The 12,535-nt window shown below is 43.1% G+C and overlaps 1 protein-coding gene across 8 annotated transcripts in view; it reads left to right on the top strand.

Moving 5' to 3' along the window:
* The first annotated feature begins 801 nt into the window (after positions 1–801).
* Positions 802–12,535, top strand: part of ATXN2 (ataxin 2) — a 114,994-nt gene continuing 103,260 nt past the window's right edge. For 2 of the 8 annotated variants that reach the window (XM_038575093.1, XM_038575092.1), the window contains exon 1: positions 1,640–1,686. The gene's annotated coding sequence lies outside the window, so the exon portion shown is untranslated. Of the gene's footprint in view, positions 899–1,639; positions 1,687–3,197; positions 3,256–12,535 lie in introns of those variants that run through there. The other 6 variants (XM_038575095.1, XM_038575094.1, XM_038575099.1 and 3 more) reach the window with 5 other exon arrangements.

Here is a 12,535-nt window from a genome sequence, read left to right as displayed (position 1 = left end):
AAAACAAAAACCAAAATACAAAAAACCCAAAACAACCCTACTTGCTTCCTGTTTAATTGCAACACATTTAAAAAACGCACTACTGTGCTGGCTAGCAATCTAAGTTAAAGTAAAACTTCCGAAGGGGCCAAGGTCTGAAGTTCGCACATTCTTGTGAGGTCTGTTCGGTCTCCGCCAAGGGAGACCCCATTATACAGAGCTCTACCAATCACGTACATTTCCTTTTGAGTCTCATGAATGAGGAAAAAGAAGTTCAAGTGAGGGAAAATGGGTTCAAATGAAGGTCAGATACCCAAGTTTTCTGGCTACTGTGTCGCTGGGGTGGAAAAAGTGGGGAAAAGGTAACCAGATGTAGGTGGCCCCAGGAGTTTGCTCGATTCCAACCAACCCTGTTAGTCTCGGCAGGGAAAAAAAAAAAAAAAAACAAAAAAAACCCAAAAGGATTGCCTTTAGACCCATCCACTGACGCGGCGAGGGCCTACTGTGTGCCAGGTGCTGGGGACACAAAGACAACTACGGGACGCTTGTGTTCTAGATGCTTCTTACGTAGCACGACCGTCTTCGCCCTGGAGGCACTCGCGGTCCACGTTCGAGGTGGCATCAGGTGGGGGTAAACACGGGCTCTCCCAGCGGTTAGAGGACGCCGAAGGATCACTGGGGGGCGGGAGAAAACGTTCCCCTCCCGTCCTCTAAACTAGGCCTGCCCTGAGGGCGAACACAGACACGCCCTCCCGAAGGGCAGACCCGCCTCGGCGAGGGCGGATCTGGGCAGGGCCGGCCGCCGGGCCCTCACCCGACCCCGGCGAACTCGGCCCAGCGCGGCGCCCGCTCCTCACGTGTCCCTCCCGGCCTCGGGGTCGTCTCACGTTCTGCTTCCGTCCGACCCTTCCGACTTCCGGTAAAGAGTCCCCGTGCCGCACCACCGCGCCCACCCGGCATCGCCACGCGGCGCCTCTTGCGTGGCAGACCCCCGATGCGCTCGGCGGCCGCAGCTCCTCGGGGCCCCGCGGCGGCCATCGAACCACGCCGCTTCGCCGCGGCCAGGTGGCCCGGGCGGCGCTCGCTCCCGCGGCCGGCGCGGCGGGGCGGGCGGGGCGGCGGCGGCGGCGGCGCGGCTCCGGGCCCGTATCCCTCCGCCGCCCCTCCCCCGCCCGGCCCCGGCCCCCCTCCCTCCGGGCAGCGCTCGCCTCCCTCCGCCTCAGACTGTTTTGGTAGCAACGGCAACGGCGGCGGCGCGTCCCTGCCCGGCTCCCGGAGGCTCCTCGGTTTCGGCGGGCCTCCCCGCCCTTTCGTCGTCCTCCTTCTCCCCCTCGCCGGCCCGGGCGCCCCCCCGGCCGCGCCATCCCGCGCCTCCCCGCTCGGCGCCCGCGCGTCCCCGCCGCGCTCCGGCGTCTCCTCGGCGCGCCCGGCTCCCGGCTGTCCCCGCCCGGCGTGCGGGTCGGTGTATGGGCCCCTCACCATGTCGCTGAAGCCTCAGCAACAGCAGCAGCAGCAGCCGCCGCAGCAGCCGCAGCCGCCGTCCGCGGCCGCCAGTGCTCGTAAGCCCGGCGGCAGCGGCGGCCTTCTCACGTCGCCCGCCGCCGCGCCGCCGCCGTCCTCGGTCTCGTCCTCCTCGGCAGTGGCTTCCTCCTCGGCGGCGGCGGCGGCGGCGGCGAGCGCAGGCGGCGGGCGGCCCGGCCTGGGCAGGTGGGTGTCGCGCCCCAGCCCCCCTCCGCTCCGGGCCTGCACGAGCCCGGGCCTCGCGTCCCCTCCCCCGCGGCCCACTCGGTCGTCCCCGCCCCGCGGCCGGCCGGCTTGGTGGGGTGGGTTGGGGGCCCGCAGTGGGGGGGGACTCCCCACTCCCCTCCAGAGCCCGGGGATTTGGGGTGGGGGGTGCTACGGGATCTCTCTGGGAATGTCAGGTCGTGTCCAGCCTCCTGCAACATCCCCACCCCCTCCCCCAAACGGTCAAGATGGAAGGACTGGGCAGCCTCCCCCTCTCCGTTGGAGTGTTCGGGAGGGATTCACAGGTCTCACCGATTGTCAGCTCCCGTTCCTCCTCTAACCCCAACATGGAGGGGATGTTTGGGCAGCGCCCTCACCCCTCGTTTAAATATTAACCTGGAATGGTCTTTAGGTTTTGGTTCAGTCTCCCGAAACTTGTCAACTCCCCTTTTGGGGAATAACGAGGGAGGGGGAAAGTTAGGGCAGCGTCCCCCCTGTCCGTTAAAGGGGCAGCCGCCGGGCTCATCTGGAATCCTTGGGGGTCCGTCCAGTGTCCGTAACCACCCGATTCCCCTGCCCTGGGAAGGATCGAAGAACGGGATTGCGGTGGCTCCCCACTTAAATGAGGCGGCGGCGGCGGCGGCGGGGGCTCCGGAACTCCTGGAATCGTCAGGCTCTGTGCAGTCTCCCGCAGCGTTCCGCCCTCCCCCACCTGAGGAAGGGGTGGGGAGTGCCCGGCCCCCTCCCGGCCTCCCTCCTTCCCCCGCAAGGCCTGTCCGCCGCGGGTGGTGGCCGATCCGCATTGCTGTTCCGAGGCCGCGGAGGAGAAGGCGCCTCTGAATCGTGGTGGGCAAGGGCCGGACCCAGGCGTGCGTCAGAAGTCCAGGCTAGAGCGGGGACGCAGAGGGATGGTGGTGGCAAGGAGCGGGCACGCTGCGCATTTTCCCCAACCCCCGCCCCAGTTTTTAAAATTTCAAGGGGGGGTGGGGTTCCTGAAGGCAGAGATGCAGGTGTTTGCGTCGTCTCCTTTCCCCCCATAAACCTAGGTTTCTGGTGGGGATTGGGGGCCCTGTGTTGTCTCAGCTAACCGAGTCTGATTCTGGAGGGTGTGTTTGTGCGGGAAGGCCTGTTGGGGGTGTGTGTTTGTGTGTGGGGGGGTGGTTGTCAGTTCGTATTTCACGAACTAAGAAAATGCTTAGTGTTCAAACGGGGCAGCAAATGTCAATAGACTCCATTCCATTGTGGCCAGTGTCCTTAACTTGGGGAGTGCCGGCAGAACTCACCAAGGGCACGCAAGTCCGTTTCTCCTGTGCCCCGAGCCCATCCGTGTTGCCTGCACTGCCTTGCCTCCCTTAGGCCTAGGCGGGGTTGGCAGAGTCAATGACGAGGGTCTTCCTGAAATAGACATCCTGGGCTTTAGAAGGTGGGATAAGGAGATTTTTCTATTTTTACTTTTTCATGCAGTGAGGTTTTTTTTTTTTTTGAAAACAGGTTTTCAGCAGTCTATTTCCAAAGAATCTTCATTTGTGGCAAGAGAAGTTATCGGTCAAGGTAGATCAGAGCTGATTTTTAAGGAATTCTGCTGCTTTCAAGGGGGAAGGGCGAACATTGTGGTTTTTTGTTTTTGTTTTTGTTTTTTTTTTTTTTTTTTTACTTCTACCCTACCTCCCCTCCACGGTTGCCCCTTCTCTGAACCACCCACAAATGTTAACCTTGCTCAACTAGTTCAGATAAACTGCTTATTTTCCCAGCTTTTTATATTTAGGATTCTGTAACTTCAGTATCCCTTTTTCAGTGCCATCCAGTGAAAAAAGGAAAGATTTTGTACATAATTTTTATAGAAAAGGATCCACGTTTTTTTCTTCTTAGGTATCAGAAATTTGGCAGATATATCCAACTTGTTCAAATAAAAATTAAAACTTGGGCTTTTAAGTTGCATTGGCTCTCCTTAGGCTTAAAAATTAGAGTAAACAATTTGTTCCAGACTGGCTTGAGTGATCAAAAATATTTGGGATGTTTTAGTACCAAAGATCTTTTTCTGTTCTTTGAAGCTTTATAAACATTTAACGTTAATTTAAATTTTTCCTTGCTTTAGGTTCTTTTCTTTGAGACATAAACTCTGGCCCTTATTCTTTTTGATAGATATGTGAAGTTCTGTTTATTGGATTCGTATAACGTATACTTTTATTTTTCTGTAGATTTTTAATGTACCTGAGAATTCCTTTGGATTTTGAACCCCTGCTCCTGGGTTCTTTGTAAACTGGTTACAATTTCTAGAGCTTCCTGTCTCCTCACATATGTTGGTGTGCATCAGCAATTAAAATAAGTTTCTGGGGCTAAGGGTAAAGAAAGAAAATGCAGCATCGGTTTTGATGTGTTTAGAGTAGTAAAATATTCTTGAAAGTCTAGAAATTCACCTGTCTTCTGTAACATTTCATCATGTTTGACTTTTTTTTTTTTTAATAGTGGATTTTCATGGCTTTTAAAAACTTATTCTGCCTTAAATTATCGCATATGTTTTAGAAGGTGGCTGTTTTCTCTATGAACAACATACCCATAATATTAAAGTCTGTTAATCCAATTTTTATTTTTGCCTTTTACCTTTTCTTTTTTATGTGTATGTTATTTTGTGGTTATTTTTTCTTTTTCTTTTTTAGCATTGTATTACAATTTTTTAAAGGTTTTTTGGTTAACCATTCTTCTATTATTGGGGTTTAGGCTTACACATCTTTACTATTGTAGATAGTGGTGCAGTAAACATCTTTATACTAATAGCTTTTGGTTTTAGTCTAATTATTGCTTTAGAGAAAGTTCCCAGGAGTGGTTTTACTAGGTCAAAGGGCTTCAAGATTTTTATGTTCTTGCTAGCTGTGCCATATTACTCTTCAGAAGACTTGTATTAGTTTCCATTGCCAAGAAGGTGGCTTTTCTATAGAATGGTTCCTTTGTCAAACACTGTGGGGGATTTTTAAGGGAAAAGTTGTACTTACTGTCAAGTGAATACATTATTAAGTGCTTTTGTTAGCTACCTGATTATTTATACTTTGAGTTTGATTTTGGTTTCTCTGAGGACTTAATGAAATAATATAAGGGAAGATGCTTTGAAAACAGTAACTGTTAACACTAATGAGGATACATGGTTTAACTATTGTGCTCATACTTTTACTAAGTAGAGTAATGAAAGTCCTGAGAAACTTGCTCTGAAGCTTGTTGTTAATCTCCCTCATTCATCTAAAAGTATTTTTTGGGATCCCTGGGTGGCGCAGCAGTTTGGCGCCTGCCTTTGGCCCAGGGCGTGATCCTGGAGACCCGGGATCGAGTCCCACGTCGGGCTCCCGGTGCATGGAGCCTGCTTCTCCCTCTGCCTATGTCTCTGATTCTCTCTCTCTCTGTGTGTGTGACTATCATAAATAAATTTTAAAAAAAAATTAAAAATAAAAGTATTTTTTATTAGCCTGTGTTAGCCTGTGACCAAGTTATTTTTGTTAACTTTCATATAATTTCATGGCATTGTTGGGAATTATCGCTGGTTAACCCATATCTCTTCCCCTACCACGTTCCCTTCCCTATTTAAAGAAATAATGGGTCTACCCAATTCTTTTACCTGTTGTTAATCCTAAGTAATACATTAGAATTTTTTTGGATGCAGGATTTTTAAAACTTTTTCATTTATTTTATTTTTATTTTTTGAGAGAGAGAGAGAGAGAGCAAGAGAGTTTGATATGGGGCTCCATCCCAAGACCCTGGGATCATGTGCCCATCTGAAGGCAGATGCTTAACCAACTGAGCCACTCAGGCGCCCCTGGATGCAGCATTAAATGTGAATAAAAACTTCTTATTTTAGTCATTTTCAGCTTAGTACTTCTCTTCTTTCTCTTAAGGCATTCATTGCAACTTGGAAATTCTGTTGCAATTTAGTATAAGTTTCATTACGTTTTCACTTAAATGTGAGACATTCATTTCTTTAAGTATCTTCTAGAAAAGCCTAAAACATCGACGTCATTGAACACATAAATTTATTGAAAATCTGTGTACAGGCAGTTACAAGGGCTTGGGACATACCAATAAATAAAGATAGCTGCTCTCCTGGTGTTTCCATTCTAACATGATGAGCTAGACAATAAACAAGACCTTAAATTAGCCAACTATATATAATATTAGGTAGGAGCTGTGGGATTAGAGGAGAGCAGATTAAGGGTATAATATGGGGAATGTGGGGGAAGGGAGTGGGTTACAATTTTAAATGGGTTGGGGAGGCTTCTTTGAGAGGTAACATTTGAGCAAAGTTTTGTTGGTGAGATTGTTAGTCATTTGCTTTTTCTTTACACTAATGAGTCATACGGCCCCATTTGTAGTTTATAAGGTTTAAACTTTTATCATCTATAATTTTTTTATGTGGGTATTGATGATAATATTTGCAGTCGGACCAAAAAAATTAATTGATGTTGAGGTCATCAGAAGTAAGCTGTTGATGACTATTAAAAAAGATACATTTTTGTTTTTCTATTGAGCTTACATATTTTTACCTAATTGAATTAATTTTCATCCTAAGTACCTAGAGAAAATACACTTCTTTTTTTTTAAAGATTTTATTTATTCATGACAGACACAGAGAGAGAGAGAAACAGAGACACACAGGCAGAGGGAGAAGCAGGCTCCATGCAGGGAGCCTGACGTTGGACTTGATCCCATGTCTCCAGGATCACACCCTGGGCTGCAGGCTGCACTAAACCGCTGCGCCACTGGGACTGCCCAGAAAATACACTTCTTAAGATGGGGCAAAAACCTACATCGAATCTTTGTCAAAAAAAGTAATCCTGTAGTTGTTTAAGGATTTTGTATTTTGAGAAGTCAAAAACGTTCATGGTGTCAGTCATGGTGTTCCTTTTTTGGTGAAATGTAAGTTTGTATTTTCCGAGTCTAATTAGAGTTAAAATTTTACAAATTTTATGCAGGGGAAGTTATATCATAGCTACTTAATAGCCATATGTTTCAACTTAAGGGAAGATCTATTTTTTTCTTTTTCCCCCTGTGTAAGCGACAGCTGTGTTAGAATTTACTTTCACCATGGCAAAGTGTGTTTCTATACCTTGAAAAGGATTTTAAATTTTTAGAAGATTTTTTTCCTGGAATTGTAATTTTCTGTTTTGGATAGATAGTGATTGCATTTTGATATATAAAAAGTTGAGCCTGAACAAAATCCTGTTTTTGTAGCTATTTCAAATGATTGTGACTTCAGCTGCAATATAAATAGCTTATTAACAGGCCTACCTGTTACTGTTGGTTTTTAAGTGAAAGTACTTGTTTTTGCTTTTGAAGCACATCTGGGTCATCTATGACTGTTAACACACCACAGTTTTAAGAGGTCAATACAGTGGTCTTTTTTCATGTTGTAGCAAGAGTGTTACTAAAATAAAAGTAGGATGCTCTTTCCTCTTGAGGTCTTTTTGCCTGCTTAGATGTTAGACCTCAAAAATAGAGATGTTTTTATCAGGAAATTTACTCAACAGTGAATGTGAAGCTGGTATCAAGCCTTTGAAAGGTTGTAGCATCTAAATCTTCAATTTGTAATTAGGCACTTTGAACGCATAACCTTTGTTAGCATTACCTATGATTGGAAGTAGGTTGAACTGTATCTTAATGTGTTTTTTGATATCCTCGAAGTATATTTTCTGCTCAAAAAGACTTTATTCTACTTTTGAAGATAAATGTTCTACGTAGAATAGTAGTAGTCTCCATTGAGGTGCTTGCCAAACAAAGCAGATTTGTAATTTTGTAGGCAGTGGTGTCATAAACCACTTTTCTGTTATTTAAAACACCAATTAATTCAAGAGATTTTTATGTCTCATATATATAACATATATATAAAATTTTGGACGCTGTGACATGAAAATATGTATAGAACATGGTTGTGGAACTTCAGCGGATCTTAAGCAGCCTGTAGTATAATGGAGATGAGAGATGTACTTGAGCCGGTGTCCAGAACAAATTTATTTATTTTATTTCATTTTTAACCTTTCTTATTTTTGTGAGTATAATTGACAAATAATGTTACATTAGTTTGAGGTAAACAAGCTAGGGATTGGACAAGTTTATGCATTATGCTACGTTTACCACAAGTATAGCTGTCACCTGTCCCATTACATCATTATTAAAATATCTTGACTTTTCCTTATGCTCTGCTTTTTATTCTTGTGACTGATTTTATCTCCCTCTTCCCTTCACCCATTTTGCTCCCCACCTCTGCAACTACCACTTTTTTGTATTTATAGTTCTGATTATGCTTTTTGTTCATTTTTTTAAAGATTTCATGTTAAGAGTGGAATCATATGGTATTTGTCTTTCTTAGTCTGACTTATTTTCACTTAGTATAATACCCTCTACACCCATCCATGTTGACTCAACAGATTTATTCTTGAAATTAATAAACAGTCTTTGTACAGGTACTGCCTCATTTATATATGAAAATTCTCTTATAATTTGAAAAACCCTAAGTCTTAAATACTCATTTTAGAAAAGAGTGCAGAGAATCAGAAAAACAAAACCCAGTCTCCTTTAAAATCATCCACAGTCTTTCCTTTGAGATAACTATTGTTGGAAGTATGGAGCTCATCTTTTCAGACTTTTTGTGAACATATATAGAAGAAACAAAATGGAATCATATAGTACATACTGTTTTGGCTTCAAAAGCATCCATTATCTTTTAAACTGTTTTCCCCCTAGGGGCACCTGGGTGGCTCAGTCAGTTGGGCTTCTGCCTTTGGCTTAGGTTATGGGGGTGGGGGGGGTGGTGGTGTCCTGGGATAGAGTGTGCATCTGGTTCCCTGCTCGGCAGGGAGTCTGCTTCTCCCTCTCTCTTTGCCTCTCCCCCTGGCTTGTGCTCTGTATCTTGCTCATTCTCTCTCCCAAATAAATGAATAAAATCATTATAAACCCCCCCCCCCCCGTAAACTGTAGAAAGGGCAGGAAAAAATAACAGAAAATCTTATCTTAAAATTCAAGGAAAAAAACCTTAAGCTTTGAGAAGTTAGGGGACGTTCTGAAAGCAACTTATTTGTAGAATTTTATTCTTTAAATAAACACAGACATAGACATAAACAAGGTTATGCTTTATTTTAGAGACTACAACCACCACAGACAGTCCTTGACCTTCAGGGAATCTTTTTGTAACCTTGAAGTTTGCCTCAACTAAGTAGGAGGTCTAGTTCTTTATCTTTTTGGATTATGTATATATGTGGTATGAAATCTACTTAAATGTTAAGTCCTTGGTTTTATTATTTTTAATGGTTTAGTATTGTGATGAATCTGGGGTGGCTTATGAAAATTTGCCACAACTATTAACCATAGATTTTATTTGCTGAAAATTATTTGCAGTTGTTGTCATGTGAAAATCTGAAATTTCTTTTGATTTAAAAATATTCTAATGTAGGTTGCTCATATTGTGAACCTTGAAGTGACTATAAAATAGCAATTTCATGCCATGATTAATAGCTAACTGCATTTTGGGAACTAGATAAAATGGCATTCTATAATGGCTTCTTTGTAAATCCCATCAGTTTGTGGTATGAAACTTGTCTGTGATGCAATTATAAATGAATGTGGCTTATTTTTATTAAGCGTATAAGAACTTCAGAATGTTGTACTTGAAAGTATTGCTTTGAGAGGCTTTATTTAACAGTTTTGTCTGTGGTCAGATATTTTTGATTACCACTTTATGTTCTTACTGCCTTTTATGAATCATTAAACAGTATTCTTAGTAATCCTGTAAATAGTCAAAATTAATCTAGTTTATAGTTTTAGTTAAAAAAGAAGGAAAAGGCTATTTAAAAAATTTTTTTTATTATTATTATTTTTTTAAAGGCTAGTTTTGAACCAAATCAAGCATTTTTCTTTTGGGGCTCAAAAATAATTAAAAAAAATATTTTATTTATTCATGGGAGACACACAGAGAGAGGCAGAGACATAGGGAGAGGGAGAAGCAGGCTCCTTGTGGGGAGCCTGATGTGGGACTCAGCCCAGGATCACGACCTGAGCCATGCAGGTGCCGCGCCCCCCCCCCCCCCCCCCCCCCCCCCCCCGCCGTGGTTACCTATTTTCATTTTCATTCCTGAAACACACTTGGTAATTAGGTAGGGAAAAGACCTATGGTTTTTACGCTGAAGCTTGTGCAGTTTACAGAAAGGAAGAGCTCTTCAAGGCCTTTTCAGAGTTTATTTGCTTTTATTTTACACATGATTTTATATAACTTGTTTTTTAAAAATATTTTATTTGTTTATTCATGAGGGGGGGGCAGAGACATAGGCAGAGGGAGAAGCAGGCTCCTCGCAGAGAGCCCAATGTGGGACTTGATCCCAGGACTCCGGGATCACGCCCTGAGCCAAGGACAGGTACTCAACCACTGAGCCACCCAGGCGTCCCATAACTTGCATTTTATTTATGGATTGCCAGAAATAGAAAAGTAGAACTTTATTTTAATTAATTTAATTTATTTTTTTAAAGATTTGGTTAATTTATTTATTTGAGAAAAAGAGTGTGAGAGGAGGGAGAAGCTGAGCGAGAGGGACTAGCATACTCTATGCTGAGTATGAACCCCAACACGGGGCTTGATCTTATGCCTGAGTTTATGACCTGAGCCGAAATCAAGAGTTAGATGCTTAACTGAGCCACCCAGATGCTCCAGAAAGGTAAAACTTTTTAGAGGCAAACCTTGACAGCAATGAGAAATAATAATGGTGTCACAGAAAGTTAAGAGAGTGGAGAATTGTCAAAAACAGACACAAGAACTCAAAAGTATACCATTTGACCCTAAGGTTATAGGGTATATACTCAAAAGTATATCGTAAGACCCTAAGGACCTTAGAAGATCCGAGGCATTACTGTTTTATAGAATAATGCAGTTAGTTGATGTGCTCATAATAGTGACTCAACACAAAGGTAAATTGTTTTTCATATTTTTCAAACTGTAGGTCATGACTGCTTAATAAGTTGTAAAAATTACTTTGGTGGACCATGATGAGCATTTTTAGAAAAGTGAAAAACAATAAATACTAGAATGTATTGCATTGTTAGAGGTAAAAATTGTTGTAAAGAACTTTTTAAAAATTATTTATTTTTTAAAGATTTTATTTATTTAATCATGAGAGACACACAGAGAGAGGCAGAGACACAGGCAGAGGGAGAAGCAGGCTCCATGCAGTGAGCCCGATGCGGGACCAATCCCTAGACCCCAGGCTCACGCCCTGAGCCAAAGGTAGACACTCAACTGCTGAGCCACCCAGGTGTCTCACTTTTTTTTTTTTTTTTAAGATTTTATTTATTTATTCATGAGAGACAGACAGAGGCAGGCTCCCTATAAGGATCCCGATGTGGGACTAGAGCCTAACCCTGGGATTACGCCCTGAGCCTAAGGCAGACATCTGCTCAACTGCTGAGCTACCCAGGTGTCCCAAGAACTGTTTTTGAGTTAACATATATATACTGTGTTGCCATATAAACTAATGTTTTGTTGTTGTAGTAAATGTCACTGATTTAGACTAGGCACTGAAATGCAGTAAAAGGATTGGGGAAGGGTTTTGCAGTTATGTCTCAGGTAGGGTTTCCAGATTTAGTTAAAAAAAATGTATATGGGATGCCCAGCAGAACTTGAATTTCTGATCAACTAGTTCTGAAGTATAAATATGTCCCAAATTGCATGGGACAAAATTAATCATTTATCTGAAATTCAAATGTAATGGGACATCCTTTTTTAAAAATCTGGTAACCCTAGTCTAGGCTAGAATCAGGGTGCATCCCTTGGTAACTAAAATTTAAGCTCTGAGAGCAGAAACTTGATTTTGTTCACTGCTATGTCCCGGTCTGTTGAAACAGTGATTGGCACTTAGAAAGTGATGAGCTGTTTGAATGATTTTGGCAGGTCACTCATTCTTATGCTCAGTTTCTTTATCTAATAAAGGGAGAAGGGATACAAGGGTGGCTCAGTCGGTTGAATGTTCGACTCTTAGTTTCAGCTCAGGTCATGATTTTGGGGTTCTGGGATTGGGCCCCCATGTGGGCTCTGTGCTCAGCAGGGTGTCTGCTTGTAATTCTCCTTCTGCCCCTCTCCCAACACAAGTTCGCTTGTGCCTGTGCATGTGCTCTCTTGTGCTCTTTCAAATAATTAAATGTTTTTTTAAAAGAAAATAATATCTTCCTTAAAAAGTGAGGTGCTGAATTTTTATTACATTACATTCTTGGCACATAGTAAGCACTCAGTATTTTAGAATCCTAAGATTTGGAGTTGGGCAGTGGCTCTGGTGGAATTTTAGTTTTCATTTTTCTTTAAAGGTGGAGAAACCAAGGCCACAGAGCTTATTTGTCAGAATTCTCTATAGCTGTGTAGCTATCTTCAAAATCTTGTTCCTTTTTCTTCTTAGTATAACATTTTAAAATTTTTCTTTAAAGTCCAGTTAGTTAACATACAATGTAATATTAGTTTCAGGTGTACAATACAGTGATACAAATGTAACATTTCTTAAGATTTGTTTTTAAAATTTGTTGTTTATTCAAGTAATCTAGGAAAAGATTCACCTATCCAAAAAAAAAAAAAAAAAAATCATTTCTGAAGTGTTCCCACTTAGCAAAGGCTCTACTCTACTTTCGCTTTTTTGTTTTTTTGTCACATATGTTTCAAATGAAAAGGTCCCTTTAGTCCTTCTCTCTCTCTTTTTTTTTTTTTTTTTTAAATTTATTTATGATAGGCACACAGTGAGAGAGAGAGAGGCAGAGACACAGGCAGAGGGAGAAGCAGGCTCCATGCACCGGGAGCCCGATGTGGGATTCGATCCCGGGTCTC

This window comes from Canis lupus, chromosome 26 (assembly GCF_011100685.1).
Source record: "Canis lupus familiaris isolate Mischka breed German Shepherd chromosome 26, alternate assembly UU_Cfam_GSD_1.0, whole genome shotgun sequence".
NCBI classification, from domain to species: Eukaryota; Metazoa; Chordata; class Mammalia; order Carnivora; family Canidae; genus Canis; species Canis lupus.
This window is presented reverse-complemented; position numbering and strand designations above follow the sequence as displayed.